General features: G+C 38.8%; 2 pseudogenes; both read left to right on the top strand.

Moving 5' to 3' along the window:
* Positions 1 to 2,899: 2,899 nt before the first annotated feature.
* Positions 2,900 to 3,659, top strand: LOC123789603 (large ribosomal subunit protein uL30 pseudogene; annotated as a pseudogene).
* Positions 3,660 to 3,811: 152 nt separating this feature from the next.
* Positions 3,812 to 5,319, top strand: LOC123788695 (thymidylate synthase pseudogene; annotated as a pseudogene).
* Positions 5,320 to 14,452: the final 9,133 nt, after the last annotated feature.

Here is a 14,452-nt window from a genome sequence, read left to right as displayed (position 1 = left end):
GGCCCCATTTGCACAGCACTTGGCTAAATGAATGAAGCTGCTTGAAGCCAGAGGTGACTCAGATCCCACCACCCATGTAGGAGATGAATGTCTCCATGCAACTGTACCATATTTATGCTATTGGGGAGGAAAAACAATTCCCCCCTCTACCTTCTAGGTTCTTGGCTGAGACTCCTCTATAATAAAAGATAGATAAACAGGAGAAAAAACAAACAGAAGTTTAATAACATATATACCTTCTGTATACATGGGAGAGACCCAGAAAATACTGAGTAAATCTTAAATGGCCCAATCTACCACCTCCAATACCATCTCCCGTTAAAGACAAAAGAAGTGGACATGAGGGGTGGGGAGTCAGTTATCAGGCAAAGCACAGTTAAATAGGGTTAAGTAGTTATGCAAATTTAAGTCAGCTGCTTTCTCCATTGATAAGAGTTTCTAGAAATGTAGTCATTCTTCTTTTCCTGGTCCAGAGGGGGGGACACCCCTAGAAATGAAGATTTTCCTTATAAGTGTCAATATCTCTTACGAAAGGGAAACTTCATTGTTTCTTAAAAATAATCAGCCTAAGATAAGCCTTATGACAAAGAGGCATACCTTGGAGTGGCAAATTCTGCTCCCCTGAAGTGGCAATAACTGCTGGAAAGCCTTCTCTGAGATCTGCTGTAATTGCTGATGTAGAATTATTAACTAATCTCCAGTAATATACTAGATATGTCTCCTATTGGCTGGTGAGAGCCATTTGCTAAATTGTTAGGAATTTTACCAGACCATTGTTAAATAGAGCCATTGTTAAAAATTAAATTATATAAAATTACAAATAAATTATATTAAAAATGAAGATAATAATTCTCAAAACCTCACATTTTACCATTTTACTATTGTACATTTCTCTTTCTCTCTTCCTTCCCCTCTCGCTCTCTCCCTCTCTCCCTCTATTCCTTCTTCCCTTCCTTCCTTCTTTCCTTCTTCCTCCCTTTCTCCCTTTCTCCCTCCCTTCCTTTTTCTCTTTCTCTTTCTTTCCTCCCTGCCTAGTGTGGAACCCAGTGTGGGGCCTGAACTCATGACCCTGAGATTGTGACCTGAGATAAAATCAAGAGTCAGACTCTTAACCAACTGAGCCACCTAGGCACCCCAGTTTCTTATATTTTATTGTTAACTATGTTTTTGAAGTTATTTATGCGTATTTTAGTGTACAATGGAAACAGTATAATGGTGTGCTCTACTCAGGCCCTCCCAACTCTGTGCTCAGTAATGTCAAATCGGTAGCTTGAAATTGGCCATGATGAAAGTATTTACCCCATGGAAATCAGAAAATGCTGGAAATCAGGGCTTTTTCTTTCTAAAGAAAGAAAAAAGCTGTTATGTTAAGTATCTATCATGACATTACTTTCTTTATCCCTCCTTCTTACACTGAAGGAGTTCAGAACAAGTCTCCCCAAAATATGGACCATTTTGAGCTGAAGCCAATCAAGACCCAGCAGACTCAGGAATAACTTTTACCTCTCCTTTAAACTACCTAAAATCTAAAAGAATTTAGATAGAGGCCTGGCACAGAAAGAAAGCTATTACCAAGAGATAACATTTTTATCTGAATGACCAATCTGTATGGCAGGACAAACATAATTACCATACATCTGCTCTCCTTATCATCCTGTAAATCATCTTCCTCCCCTTTAAAACCCCAGGTCCCTATCCCATTCCTTAACTCAAGATGGCACAGAAGCCTCAATTGCCCGGCTTGTCCTTGGGTCTCATACTCTTATGAGCCACCATACATACATAATTAAATTTGTTTTGTCTTGTTAATATTTTATGTTAATTTGATTATTAGACCTGCCAAAGAACCTAGAAAGATAGGATTAAAATTTTTTCCTCCCCAATGCATGCACACACATGCGTGCATGCGAACGCGCGCACACACACACACACACACACACACACACAAATACTCATAGCAGGTCTACATTGAGGACATTCTGAGGGGCTATGCAAATTGGTGGTGAACAAGAAATATTAGTAAATGTAGTAGGATCTATGACATTGGAGGGATCCTCTGGGCAAATGAGCAGAGGGGAAGAAAGCACCTTCAATTCAGCTTTAAATTTGGCTGCATTCCACTGCTGGAATATGTCTGATTCCTACCCCCAAATCTCTACACCTCTAACAAAACTGTTGTCCTTAGAACCCTGTTCGGTGACTAATCTGGTGAACTAATTTATGTTTAGTAGTTAACACTGCTTCAATGTATTATTTCTCTTAAATAATACATTTTCATGTCCATAAGACACTTCCATGTCCTACCTCCTGTGAACCAGTGAGAGGAAGCCTATTTAACTTCATATAAACCATATTGTGCTTTGTCTACTGATTTTAAAATATCTAGAAGTTTTGAGATTTTGTCATAAGGTCAATAATAGAAAGGAGTGATTGCTTACTCACAGTGAAATCGGGCAGTGAGGAGGGGCTATGAAGTAGTAGACCCACACATGAGGATGGGTCTTGCCACTAGCATTTCATTAAGTTTAATTACTTACCCTCTTTAGCTGTTATCTTTACCCTTATTTCATAGGTAAGAAAGCAAGGATTCCTAGAAATCAAGTGACTTGCTGAAGATCACAAGATGTTAATCCTAAATTACTACTGCCTTGTAACAATTCGCTTCATAACTTAGTGGCATAAAACAATCATGTTATTAGGTTCCCGGATTATGTGGACTTGATATGTGAGAAAGGTTCAGCTGGGCCATTCTGTCTTGGGGTCTCTTACGAGGCTGTGGTCAGATATCAGCTATATTCAAACACTTAGGGGCTGGAGCAGCTGAAAGCTAGTCTCCCTTTCTCTCTCAAGATATACTGATATCAAGATATTTGTCTATAGCTCTTTTCTCACTGGAACCATGGCGGGTGCAGAAGAGAAGAAAAAGAAGGTTCCTGCTTTGCCAGAAACCCTTAAGAAAAAGCAAAGGAATTTTGCAAAGTTGAAGATCAAGCATCAAGAGAAAGAAGTTTGCCCAAAAGATGCTTCAAAAGGCAAGGAGGAAGCTTATTGATGAAAAAGCTAAGCTCTACCACAAGGAAGGGGTATAGAACTGAGATTTGAATGGCCAGGATGGCAAGAAAAGCTGGCAACTTCTATGTACCTGTGGAACCCAAATTGGATTAGTCATCAGAATCAGGTATCAATGGTGTGAGCCCAAAGGTTTGAAAGGTGTTGCAGCTTCTTCGCCTTTGCCAGATCTTCATAGCACCTTTGTCAAGCTCAACAATGCTTCAGTTAACATCCTAAGGATTGTGGAACCATATATATAGCATGGGGGTACCCAAGCCTGAAACCAGTGAATAAATTGACCTACCAGTGAATAAATTGATCTACAAGTGTGGTTATGGCAAAAGCAACAAGAAGCAAATTAGCTGACAGACGACACACTGATTGCTTGATCTCTTGGTAAATATGGCAGCATCCGCAGGGAGAAGGATCTGATTCAGATCTATACTGCTGGAAAACATTTCAAAGAGGCAAACAACCGATGGCCCTTTGAATTATCTTCTCCAAGACAGGGAATGGAGACGACGACCTCCAATTTTGTGGAAGGTAGAGATGCTAGCAACAGCAACAGAGAAGATTAGATCAATAGACTTATCGAAAGGATGAACTAAGATATCTACCATGATTATTTTTGTAATCTGGTCAGTTAATAAATGACTACTTTCAAGTTCAAAAAAAAGGTATCTATTTATCTACCTATCTAACCTACTTACCTATCTAGAGAGAGAGTCTCCATGTGAGCTAGTGTGGGCTTCCTCATAGCATGGCGGCCTCAGGACAACTTGGATTGCTTACGCAGTGATTCAGATTTTTGACACAAGTGTCTTGCAAGCAAGGGGAGTTACATCACCTTTTCTGACCTAGCTTCTGAGTCACACAGTGCACATCTATCACATTCTTGGTTACAAGAAAGTCACAAATCCACCCATTTTCAACTAGAGGATAATTCAACTACATCTCTTGATGTGAGAATGGGAAGGTTCTAGAAGGACATGTGGGATGACAGATACTGCTGTGGTCATCCTTGAAAATACTATCTGACATAGATGGTTATGTGACCAATCCAGAATTTGAGCATGGGCTGTTTTGTGTCACACTCTGCTCACCCTGCTGCACCACATACCATTTTCAAGTCTCCATATATGTGTTCATGTAGTAATTGTCCAAGGAAGCAGGCTTCTCAGAAAAGAGTAAGTGAGGGGAAAAGAAGCGCACAGAAGAGTCACACCACCTTGCCTGCCAGCCACTGTCGTTCACCTCAGGGGGCCCCACAGCCGTGCCCACACCCTACTGGCCACCAGCTCCAGGTTGCAGCACCCGCCGTCCCCGTCCACCATGCAGACGCAGGGCGCTGAGCCCCTGATCGCTAACCCCACAAGGAGCTGCAGTGCCTGGGGCAGATCCAGCACATCCTGCACTGAAGGTTCCAGAAGGATGAGTGCACTGGCACCAGCATGTTGTGGGTGTTCATGCAGGCGCACTACAGCCTGAGAGAAGAATTTCCTCTGTTGACAACAACACGTGTATTCTGAAAGGGTGTTTTGGAGGAGTTGTTGTGGTTTATCAAAGGATCAACAAATGCTAAGACACTCCCTGTCTTCCAAGGGAGTGAAAATCTGGGATGCCAATGCTTCCCGAGACTTCTTAGACAGCCTGGGATTCTCCAGTGGAGTAGAAGGGGATTTAGGTCCAGGTTATGGCTCTCAGTGGAGAGGCATTTGGGGGCAGAATACAAAGATAAGGATGCAGGTGATTCAGGTCAAGGAGTAGACCAACTGCAAAAGGTGTTTGGCACAAATGAAACCAAGCCCGAGGACAGAAGAATCATCCTGTGTGGTTGGAATCCAAAAGCTCTTCCTCTTCTGGCCCTACTTCCCTGCCATGCCCTTTGCCTGAACTCCGTGGTGAGTGGTCCTGCCAGCTGTACCGGAGGGCAGGAGACATGGGCTTGGCTGTGCCCTTCAACTTGGCCTGCCGCACCCCACTCGCCTACGTGATCACACATATCACAGGCCTGAAGCCAGGCGACTTGGTACACACTCTGAAGATACACGTATTTACCCGAATCATGTTGAACCTCTGAAAATGCAGCTTCAGCAAGGAACAAGGCCTTTTCTGAAGCTCAAAATCCTTCAAAAAGTTGAGACGACCCATGACTTCGAGGCTGAAGACTTTCAGATCGAAGGGTACAATCCTCATCCAACTATTAAAATGGAAATGGCTGTTTCAAGTGCCTTTAAAGGAGGTGTTCGTAGGAGATTCAGTCTTTAGGGGTTGGACTGAATGCCCGGGGAAGGCTCATTTGCCCTAAAAGAAGAGGGAACTAGGTCAAAAATCTATTGGTGACTAGCAGTTACTATACATTAATTTTAAGGATGTTGCCTCTGGCAAACATAAACTTGAGGGTTCCCATGGTAACAAAAGGCCCTGAGTTTGGTTAGCTCACCAAGGATGTGTGTGAAATGCTGAGATTGGGAATAAAGTCAGAGAGTGAAAATTTATATCCGTTTAAAAACATGTACATGCATTTCAATCCCACATTTTTATGAAGGTCAGTGAATTTCTAGAATTACATATAAACTACTCCCTTAAATTTGAACAAGCTGAATAATACCAAATCGTCATAATAACATACAGTTGTGGTTATAAACACTTAAAGTTATATTTGCTTTATATATTGCTATAATAAAGGAGTGTTCTGCAAAAAAAAAAAAAAAGACTAAATGATTCACATGGGTTAATTAGAATTAAACTTTAATTACTCTTCCCTAAAGAACTCATAAAAACTTGATCTAATATGAAAAAGATAATTTTTCTTTTTGTTTGTTTCTTTTATGGATTTCCCTTCCATGGGTCTTCAGCTGTTTTACCTAGAGCTGTTCTGAGATCTTGTTTTCCTCATATTGATGATTTCATTGTTTGCAGAAAATTCTTAGTTTTTCCAATGCACTTGCTCAAGGTTCACCTTTAGTACTGCAAAGAAGGTATGTCTTCCTTGGATAGCACTTCGCAAAGTACCTACTACTAGTATTTATTAATGGAGAGTTGAACCTTTCTCTATTTGCTTGTCCGTCCATTTTGGTTTATCTATGACCTGGTTTGACACTTCTGTTCTTCCTCCTTGCAAAGGGCAGGTTTTACAGTATGTGCCTTTATTGGGTAAAGTAACTTCCTGCTGGGAACCTAAACTGAACAAGAACCCTACTTAGCAAAAACTCAGAAGTCATGCCTCCTCCCGTTAATACCACTAACACCCTCCCGACACACACACATCATGACTACAGCTAAATGGCAGTTTAATAACTTCTTGCCTAAAGGTACGTGAGACACAAAATGCTGGTACCTCGTCTTAGAACATTTATAATACCAAGTGAGGTACCGGAAGAGAAACTTAGATTTGGAGCCAGGCACAAGAATGAAAGAGTCTAAGATTGGCCAGTTACCAGAATAGAGACACTGCTAGGTAAGAGGAGGGGCCACAATTCACAAAATGATATTGGAGTTCAAAAGTCAACCCAGTCTCATTCACAGTGAGTAGGACCCAATGCCTATACCACTGGAACAGCACAGAAGGGGAAAAGGGATTAAGACTTTGAGACTAAGGGCTTAGAACAAAACGAGCCCGGGTTTTGAGTCTCAATTCCAACCCTATTTGCCTGGATCAGTTCATTTCTGTGGCCCATGTTTATCACCTAAAAAAATGTAGGTAAAAATAACTATAATTGTTATAGTATAGAAAGCAGTTTTGTATAATTGCTTTCAGGACTACTGTGTCTGGCAATAATTGGAACATAATTGGCATTTCTTTCTTCTTTCTCCTCTACTCTTCCTCTGTCTTTTCTTAGAGTGGATCTAAGAAATGGGTTACAGCTGAGCCCGTGGCGGGGGGATTAACAAGTTCTGCTATGAGACACTGAGCAGGCAGAAGCAGGGGCTGACATACTCAGCCAATCCAGGAGGGTAGATGGGGAAGCACTGCCAATGACAGTGGCTGAAAATGGCAGGTGAACAGTATACAGACATTTTTTAACAGATATGACAGCAAAATTATGTAAAGACATGTGCAAGGATGATCACTGTGGCATTGATTTTAATACAGTACTTATAAACTGGAAACATTTTATATGTGTCTTAATAAGGACCCTCGTTACAAAGTTATGATATATCCACTGATGGAGTGACATATATCCTTTAAAAAGAAGAAGGTCAAACTGCATGTGCTAATCGAAATATCTCCAAGATATGTTGTTAAATGAACAAGCAAGCTGCCAACGGAATGTAGTTTAAGTTTGAGTGTTTGTGTGTACTGTTTGTTTATGTAAGAATATACATGATGGTATATGCATGGATAATAACCAGATAATGGGGATGAATTTTGTGGAATGCAATAGGAATGAAGGATGTGCTGAGAGGAAGGTTTTTAACTTAAATTCCTTCCATCTATTGCTTGATTTAAAAAAAAAAAAGTAAGCATGTATTTCTTTTGCAATGAAAATAAAATAAATTAAAATGATCCTAAAAAGCTACTTAGCAGAGAGAGAGGGAACAAAAAAATAGCCCCATGATAGCAAGAGATGGTTAAAAAATTAAAATTCCTGTGGGGCATTTTATGCTCACTTGCAGCAGAGGGTCCCTAGGATATGTTCACACTGAACACAGGCGGGATATAGGATAATGAAAATCACGTACATGAACTGAAGGAACCCCTGGGTAGAATGTTTAAAGAAAATGTCTGAAGGTTTGTTCATACTCATGTTCGTGGTTCAGTCCTGGCTGCTCATTAGAATTGCCTGGGAAGTTTTAAAAGTCTACCAAGACTTACTGACAGAGATGCTGATTTAATTGGTCTAGGGAGGGGCCAAGCGTATGTTTTAAAAGAACCCCAGGTAATTCTTGTGTAGCTGGGGTAGAAAACCACTCTTCCGACACTGCTTATTACTCTTGGGATAATCGACATATGATTCTTGACCATCTACTACCCACCACGTTCTGTGCTAGGCATATACTATACAAATATGAAGTGATTAAGAAACATTTAGGAATGGGCTAAGGAACTGAATAGACATTTTTCTTTTCTTTTTTTTTTTTTTTAAAGATTTTATTTATTTATTTGACAGAGATAAAGACAGCCAGCGAGAGAGGGAACACAAGCAGGGGGAGCGGGAGAGGAAGAAGCAGGCTCATAGCGGAGGAGCCTGATGTGGGGCTCGATCCCATAACGCCGGGATCACGCCCTGAGCCGAAGGCAGGCGCTTAACCGCTGTGCCACCCAGGCGCCCCAACATTTTTCTAAGGAAGACATACAGATGGCCAACAGACGCATGAAAAGATTCTCAAAATCACTAATCATCAGAGAAATGCAAATCAAACTACAATGAGGTATCCCCTCACATCTGCTAAGATGGCGAGCTTCAAAAAGATGAGAGATACCGACCGAGTGTTTGCCAAGATATAGAGAAAAGAGATCCCTCGTGTACTGTTGGTGGGAATGTAAATTGGTGCAGCCACTACAGAAAACATTTTGGAGGTGTCTCAAAAAAAATAAAAATAGAACTACCACGTGATTCAGCAGTTCCACTCTTGGGTATGTATCAAAGGAAATGAAATTACTATCTCAAATCTGCACTCTTGTGTTTATTTCCAGCATTATTCATAATAGTCAACATACGGAAACAACCTAAGTGTCTATCGATGGAAGAATGAATAAAGAATGGTATAAATATGCAATGAAATATTATTCAGCCATGATAAAGAAGGACATCCTGCTATTTGCAACAACATAGATAGACCTTGACAGTATTATGCTAAGCGAAATAAGTCAGACAAAGAACAATACTGTATGATCTCACTTACATATGGAATCTAAAAAAGCTTAATTCATAGAAGCAGAGAGTGGTTAACCAGGGGCTGAGGGGTGGGGAAAATGGAGAGCTGTTGGTCAAAGAATATAAACTTCCAATCATAAGATGAATAGGCTCTGGGGATCTAATGTACAGCATGATGATTATAGTTAACAATATTGTATTACATACTTGAAAGTTGCTAAGAGAATAAATCTTAAATGTTCTCACCATACACGCACACAAAATGGTAATCTGCGACATAACTGAAGGTGTTAGCTAATGCTATGGTGGTAATCATTTTGCCATATATGTGTACTAAATCAACACGTTGTACACCTTAAACTTACATAATGTTATATGTCAATCATAGCTCAATAAATCTGGATAAAAATCAATCAATCAAAGGACCCCCCCCAAATATTTAGGGCAAGTGACAGCATATATGGATTTGGTACATTGTAATGTTTCTGTAACTGTGCAATTTGTGGATGACAAGTGGAAAATAATTTTAAAATAAGGAGTGGCATACAAAATAATAACATTCTATTTTTAACAGTAGATAACGGAATAAAGTAGGTTCAGTGGTATGCATACCAATTTAAAAAGAATCTACCTTATATGTGATAATAAGTATCCCAAGAGCTTGCCTAGTACCACAGCCATTTTACTCTGTTTCATGGGCCAGCAACATCATCACTATCATTGGGAGCCTGTTTGCAATGCAGAAGCTCCAACTTCAAGCAAACCTACTAAATCAGAATCATCATCAAACAAAATCTCCAGGTGATTCATAAGCACATTTAAGTTAAGGAGAACTGTGTTAGTTCTTAAAAGAATTTAAAATATTTTAAACCTCCTTGACCAAATCCTATTTTACTGACATTAACTACAGATTCGGTTTTCCTGAAATTGAATGGTGTGCTTTATGGAGAATCATAAATGGTGTACATCCCAACCACTTCCGTAACAACAATGACATTACTACTATATCTTGGGCACAATAGATACTTTATAAATATTATTTTCACAAAAACTCTAAAGAGGTAGGTATTATTTTTCCACATTTATTGATGAGTCAATTGAGATTCAGAGAGACTAAATGACAAAACTAAAGTTTAAATTTAAAAACTAATTAAAAACTCAGTTGTTTCATTATACTCCACTGGTTTTTCTATGCTGATCATAATTGTGATGCCATAGCATTTACTACACCTTCAAAAAATTATTAAAAATTATTTTTAAATTGTTTCAAAAATATATTTAAATAATCTATTTAAAGTTATAGGCATTGCAGGACTACACAATAAGAAGGGGGAAAAGTTAGATCATAATCCATGAATTAGCTCATCATGTATTATATTTTATTTCACGTGCGCGTGCACACACACACACACACACTTTTACATTGCATAGTAATTTGATCTATCGGTGTATTCAGAAACCTTGCAGTGAAAATATTCAGGACCTGAAATGCAGCCAAGAGGAACATTTTGTTCTAACTGCAATTAAACATTAATAAAAATAGGCTTACATAAAAACAAGGATGGAGCTTTTCAATACAGAAAATGTGCAAATGTATATAGACTAGCTTCTAAGTGGATCTTATCTTTCCTGAAAAAATGCCAAAGTAGAAAATCAGTCTGAGATGAAAAAAGTCTTGTCATCATCTATCATAAGATGACATTTAATCCATTTCCTTACTTTGAAGACTGATTAAACTTCAGATGGAATTCAGTTAATAAATGCATATTAGCACAATACATCCCCAAGGCATATCTCTCATAGTAACAAAGCCTCTCCCCACTGATCTGTGTTAGTTCCTATCTTGGACTTAGGACTTGAACCATTTTTGTGGCAAACAGGTTTTTTTGTTCTAGCCAGGTGAAGTCAGTCTTTTCTTATTGCTACTAGAAAAAGGCAATAGAAGACTATTCACTGACCATGGAAGTTATATATTTGCAGCATGGTTGGACCTATCTGGATATACATATGTCCAGTCATGCTGAAAATATTCCAAACAGGGAATTGTACCAAGGTGAGGTGAAGAATTTAATTTAACATGAGGCCTCTAAATCCTCTCTTAGGCTCTGCTTCTGTGGTTCCTGGTGAACGTGGAAGAGTTGACTGAATTTGGCATTTGTGTTCCACCAGTCGCCACATCTTTTAAGTTCTGTGTGTGGCTGAGAAGGCAAATTAATTACAAACTGAAGAATAAGAAAAAATGTAAAAATAATAAATAGATCTATCTGACAAGGGAAGTTTAAAAAAAGGCCAAATGTGTGACAATTCCCATTGACTAGTAAAAGTATTACTCACCTAAGTGTATAAGCTGTCAAAATTTCATCCAGTATTAACATCCCCATACAAATAAACAGGGTAACTTAAATTTCAAATATCCGAGAAACCCTTGATGTTCTGTTTAAAAAAAGAGGGTGAAATTAATGAATAACTGATGTGAGTATGCAGGGGAAATACAATTAAGAACAAATCTCCCAACCAAGAAAATCTCTCCATGGAGTAGAGAAAGAAACAGTTTTATTATTGAATAAGCATTAAACCAAAAAGTGATACGCATCACAAGCCACCCTCTCAGCGACAGGGAAGGACAGAAAGGGATCTCACTCTTCTGTACAAAGTCAAGCAGATACAACCCATCATATACATGTTCTCAAGATAATCAACAGTCCTCAAGTGAGAGGACTTGCCAGCACCATTTGTTACCTGGAGTTCATCCTAACTTTACCTACTAACTGAGGTAACCATCTCTGTTAGTTTATTGGCTTTACCCAGAAGAAGAACAAATTCATACATTCATGACAGGAGGTAGTTTTGCAACTGGGAGTAAGGGGGCCACCAAAGTGAGGCTCTTACAGTCAGTCTCCCCTAAAACTGGGAGATACGGATGCTATCTCCCCTGGTGTTCACATTTCAAAGAGACGACACCAAGGTCTTTTGACCTTCTCTGTCATAAAGCCTACAAAAGGCTTATTTAATTTTCAAAAAGATTTGTATGCATTTCAAAAAGAGAAAGTATGCATAATGACAAGTTTTCTAAAGCATTTTTTAAGTTTTTATTTCAATTTCAGTTAGTTAGCATACAGTGTTGTATTCGTTTCAGGTGTACAATAGAGTGGTTCAAAAACTCAGTACATTGGATGATCGGTAGGGGAAGAAAGGGATAAAGAAAGGGGGGGTAATCAGAAGGGGGAATGAAACATGAGAGACTATGGACTATGAGAAACAAACTGAGGACTTCAGAGGGGAGGGGGGTGGGGGGATGGGATAGACCGGTGATGGGTAGTAAGGAGGGCACGTATTGCATGGTGCACTGGGTGTTATACGCAACTAATGAATCATCGAGCCTTACATCGGAAACCGGGGATGTACTGTATGGTGACTAACATAATATAATAAAAAATCATTTAAAAAAAAAAAAAACTCAGTACATTACTCAGCACTCATCCTCTCGCTGCACCCCTCCATCCCCTCTGATAATCATCAGTTTGTCCTCTATAGTTAAGAGTTTGTTTTATGGTTTGCCTCTCTCTTTTGTTTTCCCTTTGTTCATTTGTTTCTTAAATTTCCCATGAGTGAAATCATATGGTATTTGTCTTTCTCTGACTGACTTATTTCACTTAGCATAATACTCTTTAGCTCCATCCATGTTGTTGTAAATGACAAGCTTTCATTCTTTTTTATGGCTAAATAATATTCCATTATATATCTAGATAGATAGGTAGATAGATAGATGATAGATAGATAGATACCACTTCTTTATCCATTCACCAGTCTATGGACACTTAGGCTGCTTCCATAATTTGGCTATTGTTGATAATGCTGCTATAAACATAGCGGTGAATGTATGCCTTTGAATCAATAGTATTTTTCTATTCTTTAGGTAAATGCTGGTATACAATTGCTGGATCATAAGGTAGATCTATTTTTAACTTCTTGAAGAACCTCCATACTGTCTTCCACAGTAGCTGCACCAGTTTGCACGCCCATCAACAGTGCATGTGTTCCTTTTATTTCCCATCCTCAACACCTGGCATTTCTTGTGTTGATGTTAGCCACTCTGACAGGTGTGAGGTGATAGCTCACTGTAGTTTTGATTTGCATTTTCCTGATCAGTGATGATGAGCATCTTTTCATGTGTCTGTTGGTCACCTGGAAGTCTTCTTTGGAGAAGTGTCTGTTCATGTCTTCTGCCCATTTTTTAATTGGATTATTTGTTTTTTGGGTATTGAGTTTTATAAGCTCTTTATATATTTTGGATATTAGACTTCTTTTTTTTTTTTAAAGATTTTATTTATTTATTTGACAGAGAGAGAGACAGCCAGTGAGAGAGGGAACACAAGCAGGGGCAGTGGGAGAGGAAGAAGCAGGCTCCCAGCGGAGGAGCCTGATGTGGGGCTCAATCCCAGAACTCCAGGATCACGCCCTGAGCCGAAGGAAGACACTTAACGACTGCGCCACCCAGATGCCCTGGATATTAGACTTTTATCAGATAGGTCATTAGCAAATATCTTCTCTCATTCAGTAGTTGCCCTTTAGTTTTGTTGGCTGTTTCCTTTGCTGTGAAGAAGCTTTTTATTTTGATGTATTCCCAAACAGTTTATTTTTGCTTTTCTTTCCTTTTCCTCAGGAGACAGAAAGAAAAAAAGTTGCTATGGCTGATGTGTTCTCTTCTAGGATTTTTATGGTATCAGGTCTTGCATTTAGGTCTTTAGTCTGTTTTGGATTTATTTTTGTGTATGGCAGAAGAAAGTGGTCCAGTTTCTTTCTCTTACATATTGCTGTCCAGTTTTCCCAACATCATTTGTTGAAGAGACTGTTCTTTTCCAATTGGATATTCTTTCCTGCTTTGTTGAAGATTAATTGACCATATAGTTGTGGGTTCATTTCTAAGCTTTCTATTCTGTTCCATTAATCTATATGCCTATTTTCAGTACCATACTGTTTTGATTACTACAGGTTTGTAATAGAGCTTTAAGTCTGAAATTGTGATATCTCCAGCTTTGCTTTTCTTTTTCAAGATTGCTTGCGCTATTCAGGGTCTTTTGTGGTTCCATTACAAATTTTAGAATTGTTTCTTCTGCTTTTGTAAAAATGCCACTGGTATTTTGATAGGGATTGCACTACACGTATATTGCTTTGTATAGTATAAACATTTTAACAATATTTGTTCTTCCAATCCACAGGCATGGAATGTCTTTCCATCTCTTTGTATCATCTTCAATTTTTTCAGCGGTGTTTTATAGTTTTCAGAGTACAGGTCTTTGACTTCTCTGCTAGGTTTTTCCCAGGTATCTTACTGTTTTTGGTGTAATTGTAAATGGGATTGTTTTCTTAATTTTTTTTCTGCTGCTTCATTGTTAGTGCATAGAAATGCAATAGATTTGTGTATATTGATGTTATACCCTACGACTTTACTGAATTCATTCATCAATTATAGTAGTCTTTGGTGGACTCTTTCAGGTTTTCTATATATAGTACTAAGTCATCTGCAAATAGTGAAAGTTTTATTTCTTCCTTATGGATTTGGATGTATTTTCTCTCTT

The sequence above is a fragment of the Ursus americanus genome, chromosome 3, assembly GCF_024610735.1.
Source record: "Ursus americanus isolate L20-20 chromosome 3, mUrsAme1.1.p, whole genome shotgun sequence".
Taxonomy (NCBI): Eukaryota; Metazoa; Chordata; class Mammalia; order Carnivora; family Ursidae; genus Ursus; species Ursus americanus.
This window is presented reverse-complemented; position numbering and strand designations above follow the sequence as displayed.